This window comes from Hipposideros armiger, unplaced genomic scaffold (genome assembly GCF_001890085.2).
Source record: "Hipposideros armiger isolate ML-2016 unplaced genomic scaffold, ASM189008v1 scaffold_33, whole genome shotgun sequence".
In the NCBI taxonomy this organism is placed as follows: domain Eukaryota; kingdom Metazoa; phylum Chordata; class Mammalia; order Chiroptera; family Hipposideridae; genus Hipposideros; species Hipposideros armiger.
The window spans coordinates 3,560,888-3,569,169 of NW_017731383.1; the positions used below are offsets into that span (position 1 = coordinate 3,560,888).

General features: G+C 44.4%; 1 long non-coding RNA gene across 3 annotated transcripts in view; it reads right to left on the reverse strand.

Moving 5' to 3' along the window:
• Positions 1-1,992, reverse strand: part of LOC109380130 (uncharacterized) — a 21,586-nt gene extending 19,594 nt beyond the window's left edge. For all 3 annotated transcript variants that reach the window (XR_002123382.1, XR_002123380.1, XR_002123381.1), the window contains exon 1: positions 1,138-1,992. This is a non-coding gene — a long non-coding RNA (uncharacterized LOC109380130). The remainder of the gene's footprint in view (positions 1-1,137) is intronic.
• Positions 1,993-8,282: the final 6,290 nt, after the last annotated feature.

Below are 8,282 nucleotides of genomic sequence, written 5' to 3' on the forward strand. Positions count from 1 at the left end.
AAACCTAAAGCACTGTCTGGAAAAAAGTGAACAAGTGATAAACAAATCTCTGGTTGTGCTAATCAATACAAAAGAGATTCCAATTCTTAGAAATCTCTCTAAAAGTGGATCCAGAAATTTTAAATAATTTAAAGTAGTAGGTGTAGTAAATAACTTAGTAAAAAAAACTTGAAAATACTGAATTAAAGGAAAAATTAAAAAGAAAAATATATATATTACCAAAATCGGTTAAACAGGAAGAAATAAAACAAAAAACTCCAAAAGAATTATGCAATATAAGGTTCTACACTCAGAAAGTTCACAAATGAATCTTTTGAAAATCTTTTAAAGAGATAATTTCCACTGTTTATAATTCTTTAGAACAACCCAAAAGGTAGAAAGCAATGTAGCTGAATCTGCAAAGGACTCAAATTCCTGGTGTCCAAATCTGATACAGGAAGTAGAAACAAAAGGAAAAGCAATCCCATGTTACAAAAGAAAAGTACTTTTTTGCCAAAAAAAGCATGAGCTGAATCTAACAGTGTATTTTAAAAGTTCTTATGGGCTGTTTCCAATACTAATGTAAAATATTCATTGATATGCAACTTAACTATTTGAGCATATTAATAAGTAGCTAAAATGATCATTTCAATAATTTTTAAAATCACATGATGACATTGATTGTCCCTAACCTTTCTCTCTCTCTCTCTCTCTCTCTCTCTCTCACCATACATGTCACAAAGAATATCTATTTTAGACCAATAACATACTTGGTTGTTCAAACTCTACAGGCAATTCCAGGAACATTGTAAAACGGGAAGTCCAATTTATTAACACAATTATGTAATATAGGATATCCCAAAGTTTAAGTTTTAATAATTTTAGCAGTATAAATGCCATAAGCATACAAAAAGCATTATTTTAAAGTTTAAATTTCTTTTACCTTCACTTTCTTTGTGAATTTTGAAGAATACATCTTTAATGGAAAATGATGAGGGGGAAACCAAACAGAAGAGTAGCTAGCCAAAATAAACAGATCTACAGAAAAATACTGACAATTAATTATATCTCTGAAAATTAACAAAGACCAACCAAATGAGAACGGGCAAAAGCTATTTAGTCAGCGTTTACTATAGCAAAGGAGTCACTGTCACTTACATTTTGGCAGCGACTCAAAGGCTGGCAGAGGAACGGGAAAGCTCTACAGTGGAAAAAACGCAAAGCTTCTGGTCGACTCTCATTGGAGGCCGTCGGCATGGGGAAGATGGGGACAAAAATGAGGGAAGCTGTCAGTTATTGATCAAGTCCTGGTCATTTGGGGCCTACTGTTACAGAAGTTATTTTTTAGCTTCCTGGATTGTTGCTAGAATAGCAATCTGGTTCCCTGGGCTGTTTATTGTAGATAAGGGGTTGATGTCGTCGTCGTCGTCCCCCCCTCTCCCTCCCCCCCGCAGGTTGCAGCAATGGCATGTCAGAGTCCTGTTTCTATATAGGGACTGGCCATTGTCCTTTTGTATATTCAGTATCTCATAGGTATAACTTGGTGCCTTATTCTGTCATGAGCTGCAGACATAATATTTAGGCATGGTTCCCTGAGATATGAGAATTACTTTAAAGGATTCCTCCAGAGTAAAAATATTGAGAAAGGCTGCCTCTGATTCTTCCTCTGACGAATGAGGATAATGATACCTATTTCGGGGATTATCATGAGGACCGAAGGGTAGGCCTTTGAAAAAAAAAAAAAAAAAGTCCCGTCAGGCAACAGACTTTCTGAGACGAGACCTTCAGCCAGTCCCACGTTGGACTTCCAAGGCTAGGGCAGCCATAAGCCGCCCCTCAAGATGACGCAGGGCTGGGGACAGATCAGGTCCGGTGGGAAGCCGCCGGGGCGACTGCTGGCCCGGCAACCATGTGGAAAAGGGTGCATTCACTGACAGCCCGCTGCTCCACCGGGGCAGCCACGGGACTCGTCTCCTGGAGAGTCCGCCGCGCCACGCCTGCTGCCACGCCGGCTTCCATCGTGGCCGGAAGCGCCTCACGGCCGACCGGAAGCACCTCATCGCAGAGGCTCGCGGGAGTTGTGGTTCCGCCCAAGGCCAGGGTTACCCACGCAGTGTTGGGAGGTCTCCGAGTGTGATCTGTGCGCTTCTGGACCACAGGCTGGTCTTGGACAGCCAGCACTTGAGACCTGGTCAGTTCTGAGGCCCCCGCTGCGCCTCGGATTGACAGTTCCCTCCACGCCAGGCTGTAGAGAGGGCACGTGTAGCGGATTCCTTGCTGCAGAGCCGGGTGGCTGCTGGGAGGGGTGCTCCACGGCTGGTGGGCGGCTCCGTCTGACGTCTTCTGCAGAGGGTCGGGGTTCCTGTCTGGTTTGGGGTGGCGGGGGCGCGGGCAGGCAAGGTCTCACGGCTTCTCTGTCTTTTGCAGCCCGGTCTCATCAGAGCCCATCATCTGCCGGGAACCCAGTGACAGCCTTGGCCCCAGTGAGCTGGGGGCCAGCTCTCCCGGAATGGTCACCCCTCTTTCCCGACGGTGGATTTGTTTCCATCCCTTGACCCGGAGCTTCTCTGCCTATCCAGGCCCCTGAACTCCTTTGGGCAGGAGGGATGGCTGAGGAAGGGCCCCCCCCCTTGTCTCTGACCCACCCTCACTTCTGTGGACCCCACATCGCAGCCAACGGTAGGGTCTGAGCTATGAGGGCAACGAAGGAAGGCTGTGAAATGATTGTTATTTCAGAGATCTACTGTGTCTGCCTTCATCCGATAAACCTTTACTGAATGAATGGGTCAGGTCCTGGGGAAGTTCCGGGTCCCATCCTTGGCTGGGGTCCTATGGAGATGTTGGTCACATGAACAGAAAAGGGCCCCCAAGTGTGGGTGCCATGATAGTTATCTTTACTGGATGAATGGACACCCAGCAGGGAGGTCAGTTCCTACTAAAGATCATATTTAAAGAAAAGTATGGTCTGTGTAGGTGAAAAGGGTATTCCAGGAGGAGGGAACAACAGCATATGCAAAGATAAAAGCATAAAACAAGCAGATACTGCTGGACTTGGCGCCATGGAGAAGCTTCTAGGTGAGGCTGGAGGTGCTTTGGGGAGCTGATTGAGATAGGTTAAGGGGTCTCAACTGAGTCCTTTTGGTGCCTGAAGTGTTTCTTTTTGTTGTTGTTTGTTTGTGTTTGTTTTTTAAGATTTTTATTAGGGAATTGGGGGAATGGGAACAGACAAGTTGCTGTCGTTTTGTTTTTCAGTCTAGTTGTGGAGGACGTTGCTTCACTGGCCCAAGTTGGCACCATCATTGCGCTCTTCCCGGGCGAGGCAGATCAGTCGCCGGCTTCTGGACGGCCGTTCACGCTGGCTGCTGGCTACACACGGTAGCCCATGGCAACCCACCTGCCGTCACCGGAGACTCACGGCAGCCCAGCTCCAGGTTGAGCTGTTGTTCAGCATCTTAGCTGTAGAGGGCAGTGTCACTGGCCCTCATATGTGGGATCTGAACCGGGGCCCTCTGGCATCCCAAGCCAGCTCTTAACCATCACGCCACTCGGCCAGCCCCTGAAGTGTTTTTAAGCAAGGCAATGGAGCAGTTATATTTGTCTTTGGGTCAGATATAATGCCAGCAGTGAGTAGAGTTGATGGAGCCTGTGCTCAGGTAGCGAGAAAAGTGAGTTGGGGGATATATCCCAGACTTGTGAAGACATGGCTGCTGCACCTGGGTGAGTGAAGGTGGGGTAGCGTGAGCACATCTGTTTGCAGATAGATGAAGAAAGGAGATGGCGAAGACAGTTTGGAGTATTTTATGGCAATGGAGAAGGTGGGAAGTGATGCAGAGATGATGGATTATCTTTGATGCTTTCTTGTTAAAGATGGGACAGATTTGAGCTGGAGGTAAAAAAGTGTAATCGGTACTGTAATTTTAAATCTTGACAAGACCAAACATATCAATATTTTTCCATTCTGACTCGAGCTTGGGTCTTATTAAAGGTTTTCCCTGTGACAATTCATTATTTTTTTTTTTACTATTTTTACTTAGTAATATTAGAAAATATTTCAGATGCCTAGGAAAGTAAAAAAGAAAGAAACCTTTGTACTCATTATACAGATTGAGCAACTGTTAAAACTTTATTTGCTTCACATTTTCTAAAGAGCTGAAACCTCATACACACCGTTGGAGCCTTTTGCATCTTCCCTGTTCCATTTTCCTTCCCCTCACTCCGAGGTCACAACTCCTCATATTGCTATACATCCTTCCTTGATTTTATTTACCTACCAGATATGAATGTAGCCTTAAACAATACACGATTTGTGTCTTCATTACCTTTGCCTATATTTCTTTTGGATTGTCTTTTTCTTATTTTTAGTATTTTTTTCATATATTCCAGATACAAATCCATTTTGGCTTTATGCACATTGCAAAAACCTTGAATAGGATTTGATTATGCCTGGTGTTTCTTTGATGAGTGTATTTTTAAGTATGGATCCATTTCATTTCACGTTTAGTGTTTTATTCGGTTTTCTGTTGCTCTGTCGATTTTAGTAACTTATATTTTTCTAGAAAGTTGTCCAATTTAATTTCAGAGTGTGGCACTAAATTATTTGTAGTGGTCTAATAATTTTTTTTTAATTTCTACTGAAATTGTCCCTTTTCATGTCTAAAAATTATGGATATTTGCCTTCCCTTGTTTTCTGGATCAATCATGCCTGAAGTCAGTCTATATATTATTTTTAAATACAAGCCAATTAGTTTATTGGTTTTAATAAATCCATTCCAAGAATTGATTTTAGTTTTCTCTTTTTAATTTTTTATTGGGGCACAATTTCAGACTTAAAGAAAATCTCAATAATAGACTAGTACAAAGAATTCCTTTCATCTAAACTCCCCAAATATTAACATTTTACCACATTTTAATGGGGGTGGTAGTGGCTCAAGGGATATCAGGGCCAATTAAGGAAAACGATATAACCACAAGGTGGCAGGAGCACATACACGCTTTATTTAGAAATGCACATGGCAGGGGGCAAGCATGTCCCTGGAAGCATGAGACCATCCATGCAGAGGCTGGCACCCAGGGCCCACTTCCCAGAGGTAAGAGAATAAGGGAGCCCCAGGCATCCCTGGGTCAGAGCCTCTTGAGAGATGGCAAAGCAGGCAGGTTCTAAATGACTACAAATCTGCTTATATTTGGGCTGTGTTTAAAACCCTTGCATGTGCTGACATTTCAGTTTGGAGCTGCTAGTCTCTTGCGTGGTCTCAGCGAGCTGAGAAGAAATAAGCCACCTACGGGTCACTTACAGAGCCATCTTTGGCTCATTGACACAACAGATTGCTTTAACATTCTTTTCCTTCCCCCTCCATACATATATGTGTTTGTGTAAATCCTTCAATGTGCATTTCCCCAGGACAAGGACATTCTGTCACACCACAACAGTATAATGATTAAAATCAGGAAATTAGTGTTGATACAATACTGTTGTCTAACCCCCAGATCTTATTCAGATTTCACTGGTCCTCTCAATAATACCCTTTCCAGCTAAAGAAATCTCAGATCACGCATTGCTGTTCTTTTCACGTCTTTCGTCTTCACTTTGGAACAGTTCCACAGTTTTTCATTATCTTTAATAACACTGACATTTCGAAGAGTACAGGCCAGTTATTATAGAATGATCCTCCATTTAGGTTTGTCTCATGCTTCAACATGAGTAGGTTCGGGTAATACATTTGTGGCAGGATTTTTCTTTTAACCTACTCTGTTATTTCTTTGATTTCTTCTTTTTAAACCTCTGCTCATACTTGTTTCTTTTCTTTTACGTTTTCGAGGTTTACTCTTTTTTTCTGTGCTAGCCTTCTGAGTTGAATGTCATTAATTTTCAGTTTTTATTTAATGCATATCTGAGGACTTTAATTTTCCTTTGTGTGCTTGTAATTATCCACCAATTTGGATATGTAGTATTTTTGCAGTCGTTATAAATATTTCTACGTTGTTATTATTTTCTAGTTTTATTGCTTTTTGGTTTAGAGAGTGGCATCTATGCAATATTGATTTTTTAAAATACTTGCTGAGGTTTATTTTTTTAATTTATTTTTATTTTTTTGTCAATTTTTATACTTTTCCCAGATATGCCTAAAAAGAATGTATATTCTCTAGTTATGGAGTATATTCTTCTGTGTGATCCAATAGATCAAGCTTTTGTTATTCAAATGTGATACATCCTTGCTACTTTTTTTCATATCCGACATTTTCATTTCTAAAAATGTATACTGAAATCCTCTTACTGTGCTAGAGGATTTGCCAGTTTATCCTCCTGCATCAGTGTTTGCTTCATGTGTATGTGAGCTGTATCTGCATTGGGTACATTTATTGGTGGCGCAGACCTAAGGATCGGGCTGGCCCCCAGTCCTTGCTTTGTCTGTTTGGAATGAGTTCTTTCTTGCTTTTGGTTTCACTGTTTAACAAATGCCGGACACTGTGTAGGCAAGAGGAGTCTTCTGCTCGGCCGTCCCTGTGTGTGGAACTGAGAGGGCAGGAGGCTGACTGCAATGAGACTGCTCAGGAATTGAGCTGGGTGGGCATTTGTTGTTGCTATGGTTACCGCCAAGCCACCCTTCACATTTCTCTGGTACTGCTGTGCATAGAGTGGGCTGATTACTGTTGCCCCCTCCGTGGCCCACCTCTCCACCTTGACTCCTGCCGATGCTCGCGCTGGCTCTGCAGTGCTGGCTAGCCTGGTGGTGAAGGGGCAGGGTGCTCTTTCTATCTAGTCTCAGGCCTGGCGCTCTTTGGGGATGCTGCCCGTCTCCCTGTGGTAGGAGGCTCTAAAAGTGTGAGCCCAGAACGTATGCCTGCCCCTCTCCTTTTCCCTGCCAGATGCAGTAGGTCTTACCTGGGCTCTGTGAGCAACACGGTTTGCTGCCCTTCCCCCAGCAGCGTCAGGCTTTCGTTCCTCAGCAGAGAAATTTCTGGAAGGACGGGGCTTCATGTGTTTCCCACAGTGGCAGCCACTCCCCTCTTCCAGACCTTTACCACCTAGGGAGTCTGCCTCTGGTCTCCTGTCCACTCAGTGGCAGTCTGTGTTTGTTCTCCATGGCCATGTAACAAATTACTACAAATTTGGTGAATTTAATGCCATCCCCATCTATTGGCTCACAGTTCTGCAGAACAGGTGTCCAGGTGGCCATGGCTGTGCTCTCTGCTTAGGCCTCCCAAGGCAAAAATCAAGTCAGGTTGGCTGGCCTCTTACCCGGGCCGTGGGGCAGAGTCTGTTTCACTCTGATCATTCGAGGGTCGACATAAGTCGGTTTCTGGCAGTGTTAGGCCTGAGGCCCCTGAGTCCTTGCTGGCTGTTGGCTGAGGTCCTCGGACATATCCTTTTGCTCCTAGTTGGTTTCCACCTTAGAGGTAACATGTCCTGCTAATATCTTCTCATGAGTCTTACCATGTCATGTTTATTTTCAGGTGTTCTTAGTGACTTTGCCAAGGCTTAGAATCAGACTAGCTGAGGCGGCTCAGTCCTGTCTGCACATTCAAGCTCGTTTCTACCCCCCTGAGAGTCCAGAGCTGAGCCTGCAGCCGATGGTAAGTCTGCAGCAGGAGAGCAGAGCCTGGGCTTACTGGCCCAGGTGTCCCAGAATAGATCATTCTCGTTTAGTCAAGGCACTGAAGTTGTTTTCTTAACCTAAGAGTATTTAGTTTTTCCTTCTCATGTTAAAGACAAAAGAAAATGTGCATGAGAGTGGTGTTCAGAGCTAGCCAGCTTAGTAGAGGCCAAGCCAGCACTGGCCCCCAGGGCTCCTGTCCGCCAGGTGCGGGGGGAGGGCGGGGGGGGGGAGGTGCTTCTTCCTGTGTGCCACAATTCATCGCTAAAACCTGTCCCTTCCCACCTTCCACCCCTTCAGACCTTCTCAACGTTTTCCTCTCCTCCAGGGGAAGAACTCTGATGGGAGGTCATGGAGAGAAATCCCAGTAAAATGATATATGTATATTCTTATGAAATATTTAAGTATTAAACAATGAGCACATTTTATAGTTAAAAAAAATAGAGGGCCAGCCGAGTGGCTCAGTTGTTTAAGAGCTCGCTCAAGAGTGTGAGCTCTGGGCTGGCCGAGTGGCGGGATGGTTAAGAACAGGCTTGAGATGCCAGAGGACCCCGGTTCGGATCCCACATATGAGGGCCAGTGACACTGCCCTCTACAGCTAAGATGCTTAACAACAGCTCAACCTGGAGCTGGGCTGCCGTGAGTCACTGGCTACAGCGTAGGCTGCAGCCCCTGTGGCAGTGGGTTGTCATGGGCTACCGTATGTAG